Below are 12725 nucleotides of genomic sequence, written 5' to 3'. Positions count from 1 at the left end.
TGGTTTGAAAATAAAATTGCATTTACCAGAAAGAAATAATTTTTATTATTTTTTAAAAGTACCTTTTGTTTTGCATTTATTAATAAGAAACTAATTTCAACGTCTTTTTAAAAATATTTGAACTTTCGGATTGTGTCGCAGACGATATACTACATATATTTTGTCTATTTTTAACGAAAATAAATTTCTAAAAGCATGTAATGATGAATAAATGAAAAGAAAGAAAAAATACGTCATGGTTAAAGTAGAATTCATTAATGGGCTATTGAAGCGGTACGTTGTGATTAATAATTCGCAAATTATTTATTTAAGAAATAGCCCAACTAATTCTCACCCATTTTCTCTCTCTCTCTCTCTCTCTCTCTTTTCGTTTATGATTCCTGTTTAAATTCTGTGCAGATAATCAATAATTCAAGTGACGAACGATAAATGAAATAAATAGTGTCATTTTGCGAAATAATTAAAACAAAATGACCATTTACATCTTTAAACGTCTTCGCAAGATTAAAAGTTATTTATTTATTTGAAATTTTTTATTTAATTATTCACAACATTATCTCATTAAATTTAAGTAATTTATTTCTCAGGCTTATTAAAAATATTCAGTTTTGTTAAATCGAAGTTTAATTTCTTCTAAAGACCTTAATAGATGCACCGTTAATATAATAAAAATCAATGTTCAGAAAACTGAAATTTGAAAGTTAAAATCAGAGTTTCTAAAATTAAATACATAAATTATATAAAAGCACATGATAATATTCTTTTCAACCAGAATTGATTCGATTAAGAATTTTCTAAATAATAAGTTTTACAGATTAAGTATCAAGAATATTTCAAACTGAACTTTTTTTGAAAATAAAACTGCATTTACCAGAAATGAATTAATTTTTGCTATATTTTAGAAGTAGAAGTTTTTGTTTTGCTTCTATTATTATGAAGTTAATTTCAATGTCTTTTAAAAATATTTGAAAGCGCAAACTATATCGCAGACGATATTTTTGTTTATTTTTAACGAAGAAATAATTTTAAAAAACATAATAATGAATGAATGAAATTAAAGAATAAATATTTTATAATGAATAGTTGAAATTAAAGAATAAATAGTTTATAAGCAGAATTTCTTAAATTAATGTCTTTTGCAATAAATATTTTTGATCTCGAATGTTTTTTTGTTCTGTTTAATGTGTTTACGAACACATAACTCTTTTATTCATATATTTATGAGACTTTAATCTTTTATTACGCTTCCCGGTTGTTTTCATATCTCAGAATATTTTTCTCGATTCTAATAAAATATATTACTAAAATAATAGCTTTGTAAAACTGCATAAAAAATTTTCCGAAAGATTTATGACTTAGAGAAATGAATAGAATTAATTATAGTTGAACTGAGCAAATGACTTTCAAGAATTGTTGTGTTTAAGAGACCAATGAGATGGCTTTTAAGAATCCCAATGAATCAAGGGATTCATAGAATTTTTAGAAAAACAATAAGATGCTAAGAATTGAATAATATAAGCTGAAATAAAAAAAAACAGTATATTTTTCAGAACAATTAACAAGAATTTACGGTAAATTTAATTTTATTCCAAATCCTCTAAAAGAGATTATTTGTTCTCTTACATAACGGAAGTTTCGAGATTTTTTTTCCAAGTAATTATATAGGCATCAGCAATTGAATTGACTTGTTAGCACCAGAAATTCAAATTCCAAGAAGTTAAATAGCAAAGATATTAAACGTGATTGAAAAAAATTACCTGAATGTAATTAACTCTAATACTTAAAAAGAAATTGGTTTCTGATCTTTGACAGAAATTAAATAAACCAAATTTTAAATTAAACTTCAGGAATTTCCAATATTTCAACAATATTTACTGCTGATACGCGTATTATTTTATAAACAATTAGCCGACTTTGGCGACTAGCCGATTCGCCAAAATTAATGCTCGTTAAAACTTTCAATTAAATATTTTATGTAACTTGTCTTTTAATAGGCTACAAAATGTGATAGTCGTATAATTCACTCATACTGTTATAAAGGCTTTAATTCATAATGTATTATGAATGTGTCTAATTATCTGTCAGCTTCTGTAAAATTTCAACTATAGATTAAGATGGAAATGATTAAACTGCAATTAATATAAAAACATATTTTACTGAAACCAAACATTTTTTTTTTTTTCAATATGAATACTGAAAACAGAGTAGTTTAGCATTTAAGTCTTATGTGTATTCCGGAATATGAAGAATTATTCAACAAATTTTTTTCAGATTCATCATAAAATTCACTTTTTAGCTTTACTTTCAAAAGGATTTAAATGGTTTGAATAACAATATTTTATTTTGTTTTGGTCTATAAATATACTTAAAAAATTATGAAGTTTACATTTTATTCAGCCTTTTGATCCCAAGAAATCGTATTCTGTGAAATATTTTTGGCACTTCAACTTTTAAATAAATGAATGAAAGTTTTTTTATTCTGCTATCAAATCTGATTGGTTTATGAAGTTTTCAATAGATTTGTTTAAAATAGTCAACATTTTCATAATTTTAAGCCAATAAGTCTTGGGAAACCCGGGTGCTAATTGGGGTATCATCTTTGAGCGAGTCAATGAAGTGATCTAAAATCGCCCGTTTTTATTGACTAGTGATATTCAAATTTTAATAAATCAGTTCAACTTGCCTGCTTTGTAGTATAGTAAAGAAAACCTGTACTTGTCGATTAATTTCATGTCACTGGTAAAAAATAAAAATATTAAAAATCGATTTTTGGTGTGAATTTAACTTCTTTTTTTTTTTTTGAAATTATCGTACAACATTTGGCGATTAATCGTTTTGAGTGTTTTTTTCCCCCTAACCGATTGTATTCAAAATTTGGCATAGAATTATAATTGCAGCCACAAAGTGACATATCAAATTTCATTTAGATCATTGCGTTTACAGGCATGACAAAGTACAGACGGACAGACAGATTTGGTAGAAAATTTGATAAGAATCTATAATGTAGATAATGAAATTGTGAACCGAATTGCACTTATTTAGGTTGTTACGTTTTTGAATTACTGCATTTTCATGAATTTGAAATTACAGACAGATAGACGGTCAATCCTCAATGGTATCAAATTTGATACATTACAGATGAATATCTGTCTACATTATAAATGATAAACCTTTGCACCAAATTTTATTTATTTAACTATTTACGTTTTTTATTTACCATGTTCGATTATATTCAGATAGCATTTGAGCTAAAATTTGAGTGTTGTACCATTATAATATTTTGTACTTAATTCGTTTATCTTCATTTCATTTTAAAATTTGCTTCTAAATATTAGCAGCAAAACGTGCATACACAAAATGGATTTAATATCATCCCAAAGTATGTGTGTATATCAGAGACAAAAACAATGGAAAAAATTTAAAAATATTTGGAAAGACTTAGTAAAATTAGAGAAAAAAATTAGAAAATAGTACTGGCATCGTTGAAAAGCTAATTTTTTGAATCTTTAGCTAGTTTAAAATCGACTCTTGTGAAATAATGAGCCCTGAAGTTGCAGGGGGAAAATATTAAAATTGTGATTAATTTTTAATTAAAAGTTTTAAGATTCTTTCTTAATGAGCACTTATTACCCAAGAAGTAACTAAAGAGTGTCAAAAATTTAACGCAAGATTTGAATTTGCCACCATTCGTGTAGAAAGTGTTAACAACCCTATTAAACAAAACTATTTGAAAGCTGATGGTTTAGGGTTAGTGAAAATGGAGCGTTACACGATAGAACAATAGGTTTCTTTGTTGAACAATATTTCAGAAATACTGAAAATCTGGCTGCCATGGTTCAAAAATTTGAGAAATGGTTGCCTTGATAGTGTGATTTAACCCCATTGGATTTTTTTTATGGGGTTATTTGAAGCCAAAGCCAAAACGCCTACAAGCATTCGTGCGTTGAAGGAGGAAATTCAACGTTGCTTCAACGAAATTCAGCGACATTTATGCAAAATTGTCTTGGAAAATTTGGGCAAAAGAGTGTTTATATGCCAGCAAATTCTTGGAGGTCATTTGCTTCCATACATTATCCTATCCTGAGTACTTTACGATTTAATTAAAATATAACAATTTAAAGAAAAACAACTGTGTTTTTTATTTAATTAAATCTCCCGTTAACACGTTGTTCTATAGTGTAATGCACCATTTTTATTAATCCTAAACTATCAGCTGTCAAATGGTTTTAAAAAAAAATAGCGTTGTTAACATTTTACTGCACGTATGGTAGCAATTCAGATCTTGCTCTAATTTTGGCACCCTTTATACGCTAGGTTTAGTAACTCTAAGACCAAGGATCTGTCCTGGTTGTTTCGTTTTTGAAATGAATTTTTTCATTATATGTATGTCTCATATTATGCTACAACTTATTATTCCATTCCATAAACATCTTTTTCTTGTTTAAATGTTTTGCTTAAAAAAATACTCATTTTTTTTTTAATTCACAAAAGAAAAATGTAATTATCTAGACATTATATTCTTCTTTTGAAATGCATAATTCTTTTCATTATAATTTATGTTCTAGTTCTAGTTCTTTTGAAATTTTTATCTCACACAGGAGCTCCACAATTAAGTTTCTTTTGGAAATTTTAATTTAATTTTTTTTGAAAACATACATTTTTATTTTTACTTTTTTGTTCCAAAAAACACAACAACAAAAAATAAATTATTGTTTTAGATGCTAGATTCAGTTTGAGTTAACAAACAAAGTATAGCCTAGAATCTCTCATAACATTTACACAGTTTTTTGTGAAGGAAAAAGTAGCTGATATTTTTCTGTAATAAGTCGCGCCAAAATGCGTAAAAATAAACTACTTCCCACATGTTTTCCTTGGGGGCTAATATTTCCAATCAGCGACACCCTGCTCTCAATAGTAATGAAGTCAGTTCACGTAATATTGCAGTCACAAGAATAAATAACTTTCGCATACTTTAACGTCTTGGTACCATTTTTTTTACGTCGTTTTGTGGCATTAGAAGCGTTATGCATTTGGAAATCAAATAGTTAAATCACATACAACTTGTATTCTGTGATCTTGAATAGTTTTTTAGAAGTGAATTAATTCTCTTTATATTCATTTATTTATTTCACGATGACAGTTCGCATTTGTTTGAATAATTTTAATAAAATAATCGTTTGGTTTCAAACAGTTTTATTTTTTCAGCAATTATTTGATCAGAGTTTAAATTATCGTCTGATATTACAAAATTTTCTTAAATTTCAAAATGGCGTTTGAAAATAGATAATAGATCGAATATTTTTTCAACCAATTGTTTTCAATTGTTTTGAAAAATAATTGTTATTCAAGAATACTATGGAAGCTGTAGAATTAGTATACGTTAGGCATAATTTCTGCAATTAAAAGAAAAATATTAAAAATTGCAAAATATCAAAAATAATTCATCTAAAAAAATTTCAAATGAACGAAAAAAACAACAACAACAACCTTTCTTTATTAACTTTGCAAAACTAATTATTATTGTGGAAATTAAAATGCAGTAAGATAGTTAAGAATATAAGAAATCAGATAATACAAAAAAAAAAGATCAATTTTTTATGTTATAGCCTGATTTATATTTTGTCAAAATCATAAAAAATTTCTGCGAATAGTCACTAAATATTAATTTATGATATGATATGAATTTTTAATTTATGATGCTTGATATCATTTATGGATGCAGGCAAATAAAATACACAATTAACCAATTTTTTTGAATAATTTAAATTTTTTTATACAAATTCACTTTATTGTAATTTGAATGTTTGAAATTTAGAAGAATTTTTTTTTTACGTGGTGGAATATGTTCTTTATTTTTTATTTGAAATGTCTTTATATATTTTACTTCATGAATTTTTACTTGCAGATGCCACATTAGAAGAATAAAATCGAGGCTCAAAATTATGATTTGGAAATATGCAAACGATATCACTTGCTACATTCATTTCTTTTCTTTTCTTTTCTTTTTTCTTTTTTTTTTTTTTGCTAGATTGTGGATCATAAGAATTAAGAGAAAAGAAAGCGTGAGTGGTTTTTAAAGATTTATTTCAGATTTCAAAAGTTTTGCAATTTGAAAAATATTTTTTTCGTATCAATTCCATGTATTTTTTCATATCTCAGGGGGAAAAAACCCAATTTTATTTTATTTTATTTTTAATAAGAAAGAAAATGCAATGAGACGGAGATAAAAAGTGTTGAAAAACGTTTCGCGCCTCGAACACTTAATTCTGAAATGGCAACTAAAATTATCATCTGTCTATTTTTATTTTTGAATTTTGACGACATTATAAAAATCGTTTGACTTTAATGTCAATTATAAACATCATTGAAAACTGTCATTCTTAAATGTTTGTTTTTAGTAATGCATAGAGTAACCTTATTAAAATTTTTATGGACAATTTTGAAAGCCACTATATATCTTTTTGAATATAGAATAAAGATTTATCATTTATTTTGACGGAGTTTTAAATTGCAAAATTTGTCTGTTAAATATGTGAATGAAGCCTCTTGGATAACTTCAGACGTTGCTTTTGAGATGCACCTATTCTTTGTTGGTGGAAACTAACTGGAGCATCAATGTATATAAATAAAGTTGATACATAGCTAAAGCCGGACATTTTTTCATAGCGTCCTGCTTTTTGTTCTTTTTGACGATTGAAGATTAGTCGAGAAATGGGATAAACATTTGATGCCCTATTATCAGAGAAACTAGAAGTTTAGTTATAGTATCGTCTTATTTTAAAGCAACACTTGGGCTACTTTGGAACGCTTCTCGTAATTTTGAGCAGCGGTCAAATGACGAGGATGGCACCTGAGCTGTCACCCCCTTCTTCGCGCCACACCACGGATTTGTTTGGAGCGGACAGAGTTAAGGTGCACCGGACCCGCTTACACGACGGTTCTTCGGTGGAATCAGGTCTCGAACCTGAAACCCACATGTTCCGAAGCCAAAATCTTACCACCAGGCCACCGCGGCCCCCCCGAATGAAGCTAGAAAAGTGTCATAAAAAATTTATTTATTATGGAGAACTTACTGAAAAATTTTAAAAAGATCTGAATCTGAAGTCCAAAAAGTTTCAAATTTAATTTGTTTACATTTATTTTATTTTGAAAACTTATGCTTAATTGTATAACACGATAACGTACACACAAAAAGTATATATTCATAATCATTGCAATACTCTTGAGTATAAATCTAATAAATAAAACAACAAAAAATGCAGAAAATAATCAAAATCATTTTGAAGATTTAAAAAAAAAAATAGAGAAAAATTGTGCGAAAATAAGTTTGATGTCACTAAAAAACTTATTTTTTGAATTTAAAGTTATGTAAAAATATGTTTTCGTGCCATAATGTGTCCAAAGAAAACATTTAAATCTAGATTAAATTTTAGACTGAAAAATCCAAATAAAAAAAAACTTTTAGTGAGTATCATCATCTTAAATAATAACTGTGAGCCCAATTCGAGAATTCTAAATAGAGTGGTTTGTATCTAGATCTTGGAAGAATCCTGCATATCATTTGAAATAGATGCAGTTTATTAAAAAACACATTTAGAATTCATTATTGAGATCTATGATGATTTAAAGCAAGGACGTGCGACCACCTCCTGCATCGGTGGACATCGGACTTGTGCATCCTTTGTTCTTTTCGATCGGCGATTCCCAACTGGAAAACTGCTGATATAGAGTTCGGAAAAATCACGTGCTTTTATCAAATCATGAATCAGAACAAAAATTGGAATAATGTAAACTGATATGGAAAGGTGTAAAAACTAAGACTTCCAGAGATGTTTGAAAACATATAAACAGAGATGGGACAGTTTATGGCCTAAGATTTCTAGAGATGTTGAAATAATGTAAACGGAGATGGCCAATGAAAGGCTTAAGACTTCCAAAGATTTTTGAAACAGTGTGAAAGGATATGATTGGATGTATGGCCTCCAGACGGAAGGCATTTTGGAGAGGTAAAGTTTTGATGCATCGTAAATTTTGTCTATGAAAGCTTTTATGATCTCACTTTGCGTTTTTATGGAACAAACTGTGTTAGGTACGAGAGAGTAATATTATACGTGGACAGACAGTCACCCTCATTTCAAACTACAATTGTGATAGTTGCAAATGATGTTAAATAAAAAGTAAAAAAAAAACAAAAAAAAAAAAAAAAACACATGTTTGTTTTTTAAAAAAAATTGATATTTATTTTTGATTTTCATTCTTAAATCTAAATTTAGTTTTCTGTAAAGTAATATGAACAATGAAGCTCGATGGCAGCCAATTTCCTATTTTTTTCAATAATTACATTTCGTTTGAGTTTTACTTCGATTAAACTGAATAAAGATAATGATAAAAACACATAGCTTCATTATTTTTATGAAGGAAATGTTAATTTTTCTTTAAAATGGTTCATATTTGAAAAAAGTTCTAAATCCTCTTCCCTTTCCCCAACATAAAAAAAATACCCTTTTTGAAAAACTTTTAAGGAGTCAAACGAATGTAAAGTTTAAAACAATTGGTCTAATACGGCTTAAATAAGAAAGTCTTTGAATTTTAAAGGAATAACAATATACATTTATTACATTCGTGGCCTTATTTCTACATAGTAGGCTCATCAAAATATTCCTGTCAATTTATAAAATTACCATGTTCAGTAATATACAAGATGCTGAATTTACCCAAGTCGATATTAAACTGGGAAAGATGGGCCGCCACGAAACAGTCTATCCAGGAAAGTACCAAAGAAAATCACAAGTTACCAAAGGTCAAAACCGAGGATCTGTAGCCCGCTCATTCTGTAGCACCTTAATGTCATTCGGAATGCCAAATATTAGATAGTAAAAATAGAAAACAGGAAAATAATAATAAGGTTAGTAGCACAATAATCAGCAGAAATAGGTTTCAATAGTACATTACTTCAATTCAATATTTACATGAAAAAAAAATAATAACTTATGAAATCCAAATCCATAGAAAAAATAGCCCGCCTAGAGGTCAAGCAAAATCAGATGATTTTCTTATCCACAATAAAAATCAGATACCTGTTTCTTTTTTTCTTTTTATAAATCCCGCCCTAAATCGCAAAAAAACAAAACAAAAAAAAAAACAGCCAGTTATCTTAGCATATTATAAATAATAAAGCTTGGCATAATTGAAAATCGCCAAGTAAACCCATTAACGTACTTTGCTTAATCTAAAAATCGCCAAGTAAATCTGGAAGTGCAATAATTTTTACAAAATCTTGGCTTTTTATATATAATAGATCTTGGAATTAATCTAAAAAAATCACCAAATAAAATGGCGAATCATAAAAATAAAAGTACCGAACACTACTGGATTGATTCAACTGTGTACACTGCTATAACACCTTTGTTTTTTTTAGATTGTAGAGTCTTTTTTGATAAATGTTACAACCTAACGCTCACAACGCCATGTAACTCCTTATTAGTATTGGTCCCATATTCCTCTGATATTTTATATCAAAGGAAAAAAAATGATGCACACATATTTTTCACATTTTTGAATATATATTTTATTCTAAACATTTATACATATGCATACTGCAGAGTCACTTTAGATAAATACATAACACTACAAATACAAGTTCCAGTTTGGTATTATAGATTTGAAACATGTAATTGACACCATTATGAACATAGTTTGTGAATACAATTTACCAATTGAAAAACAAACAAATATGTGCATTGCAAGATGAAAACATCAATAATATTATGCAATAATGAGAATAATAATTCGACGATAAACACATTTCTTAATTTTTAATTTATTTCTTACAATACACAAAGCTTTGGTGGAACAGGTAATGCTATTTGCAAAGTCACAATTTAAAATGTAGTAGAAATCGACAGATTCAAAATCGTCTGTATTTCAAAAAAAAAAAAAGTACTTGAATTTCCTATTGACGTAATTTGAAAATATCGTCTGCAATTCAAATTTATTTTGTTATTCCAACACAAGAGTAAAAAAAAAAGAATTTATTTTTAATATTTCTGAATTATTCTCTTTATTTAAATACATTCGTATCTTGTGTTCTCAGTAATCGTATGTGAGATGTTTTTTAAGATAATAAATAAACCGAGGACTTAATTGTTGAGCAATAATAATAATAATAATAATAATAAAACCCAACTAAGTCTTTCTTTACTCAAATTTTGTTTGAATGTATTAAATGTGAAATTTATAATTTGAAGTTATTGTATTTAAAATACTATAAACTGTTTATTTGTAAAATTACACACTTAAATTATTTTCATAATTGGTTAACCATTTTTAACTATGCTTATTATTGTTTCAGTTATTAAAATTATTTAATGCTTATTTGTTTTGTATTAGATATAAAAAATATTACGTATTGAAAATAAGTCTTTACACCAATTTAAAAAAAATAATTAATTAAATTTTTTTTATCTAATTGTACTCATTATTCAGTTTTTTTAATTTGAATTTTTGGAGAATTGAATTTTTATTACATTTTTGTTAGCTTAGGAAAATTGAAACTTTACTGTAATTATATTGCAAATTGGATTGATTTTTACTTGGTCAAAATAAAAATATTTCTAGATTTTTTTTTTAAATTTGCGAATAATGCAACTCATCTGTTTTTAAAGACTGCTTGAAGAATAATTATGACTATTCGTTGTAAAGCGAAGTTCTTTCAAAAGAAAGAAGTTCTTTAGAAAAAGAAATCACAGTTTATTTACTTCATAAAACCAATAAAATTTTTAAAAATTGTATTTCACATCTCTCTCTATATATATACATAATTCGTAAAATCAATAGTAAATGTAGAAATAAAATATAAAACAGATTATGAAACAAGGCAATCGAAGATTTAATTGCTCATCATTAACGTGGAATTGAAATGAAATGATGATAGGCGGATGAATTGACGCGGACTGCAAAAACGAATTATAGCATTTATGATTAAATTAATTGATATATTTGAAATATAGATAGAAATTGATATATTTGAAATTAAAGTGGGAGGCCTCGATTTATTTCCTACTTTTATTTTATTTCATTTTTGTTGTTCTAGTCATATAATATTGAGAGTCTCATTTAAATTGTTGTTATAACAATCTTTTCAATGAGCTCATAAATCCTGCAACGTTTCCAGCTATCTTTTTTTCGTTTTGAATGTTTCGCCAGTGCACTTCGCATGCTGCGTTTCAGAACAATCGCTCACAGATTAAGTAACTTAAATTCTTATCTAAGAGCGTAAATTTTTTTTTTTATTTCAAGCAATACATTAATATTTTAAATAAACTGATTTCTGTGCTAAGACGACCTCCAACTCTTTTCAATTGTACACGGTTTTACAATTTATTACACAAGTGAAATCTACATTTAATATATGTATTTCTTATGCAACAACTCTTCATTATTCATAAATAACAGAATGCAAAAATATTTTCACAAATCGAAGAAATCTTTGCAGAACATTTTCGCAATTGGAAAGTTACATTTGCCCCCTCAAAAATAGTTACTTAGTTTACAGGTCACAGCCATCAGAAAAAACAATAACATAATATTACATGAATAATTTATTTACGGGTTGCATGTTTCATCCCAAAGCTCCCATTAATCAACTGTAATAGTTTCTCTTTTATTCTTAAAGCAAATTCCAATAATTCTGTATTTGAAGTAAAAATGCCAATAGTTTCAAATGAAGTCAAAAATATTTTATAATGAATGCAAAATTTGATAGAGAATTAAAAATTGATTTTAAGAAAAGTCAGCATTTCTATGCTTTATAAGATTTTAATACGTTATTTACATCTTATGGTGGGTTTACACTCGGTCAGTTATAAGTGGTAAACAAGTAGGCAGCGCATGCGCAGAAAGGGACCGTTTTATGCTTGCCACAATTTCATAAGATGAATTCAGGCATTTTATGCTTGGCTATAAATTGTCGTTTTGGCGTCCTGAATTTTTCTTTTTCACTGCATATCATATTAAGATGATGGATATTTATAAACTTTCAATTTTCAATTTTTCTAGTTGTCAAAGTTTTGGAGTTCGACCGGTTTTGAGATGGGAAAAAAAAAAAAAAATCCATCGTTTTTCTAAATATCGACACATGTGTTATCTGATAGTCTCGTGATTGTTTCAAACCGGTTTATACTGGTTTAATCGGTTTAAACCGGATTAATGACTTAAATTATTAAGACAATTCGTAAGAATTCAGAGAATGAATAATTTGGAAATCAAGTTGTAACTTTAGTTGGCGATAAATTGCCAAATCTGACAACTTCTGCATTATTTTCTAATAACCCTTAAAGCGGAAAATTGATGCCTCAAAAGCGATAAATCGCCAATTTGTTGTTTACATATTTTGAGGTTTCAAAATTTGTTGTCTACGCTTTTTGAGGCTTCAAAATCAAAAACCAAAACAACATCATGTTCTCACATGATAAAGAGAACAACATACCTAAATTTGGAAAACTTTAGAAAAGAAATGGCAAATAAAATTAAAAAAAAAAAAGCGCAACATCGCATTAGAAAGAACAAAAAGCAAAAAATGTCGGAATTAATCTACGATAAGTGATCAATTTTTTTACACCAAAAAAACCGCCAAATGCATGCACAGTAAGAAAAAATACAATTCAGCGGCTTGTAGCTGTCCCGTCGGGACAGTTACTTGCCATCGACCGAACAACATTTTTCTG

The sequence above is a fragment of the Argiope bruennichi genome, chromosome 11 (assembly GCF_947563725.1).
Source record: "Argiope bruennichi chromosome 11, qqArgBrue1.1, whole genome shotgun sequence".
NCBI lineage: Eukaryota > Metazoa > Arthropoda > Arachnida > Araneae > Araneidae > Argiope > Argiope bruennichi.
This window is presented reverse-complemented; position numbering follows the sequence as displayed.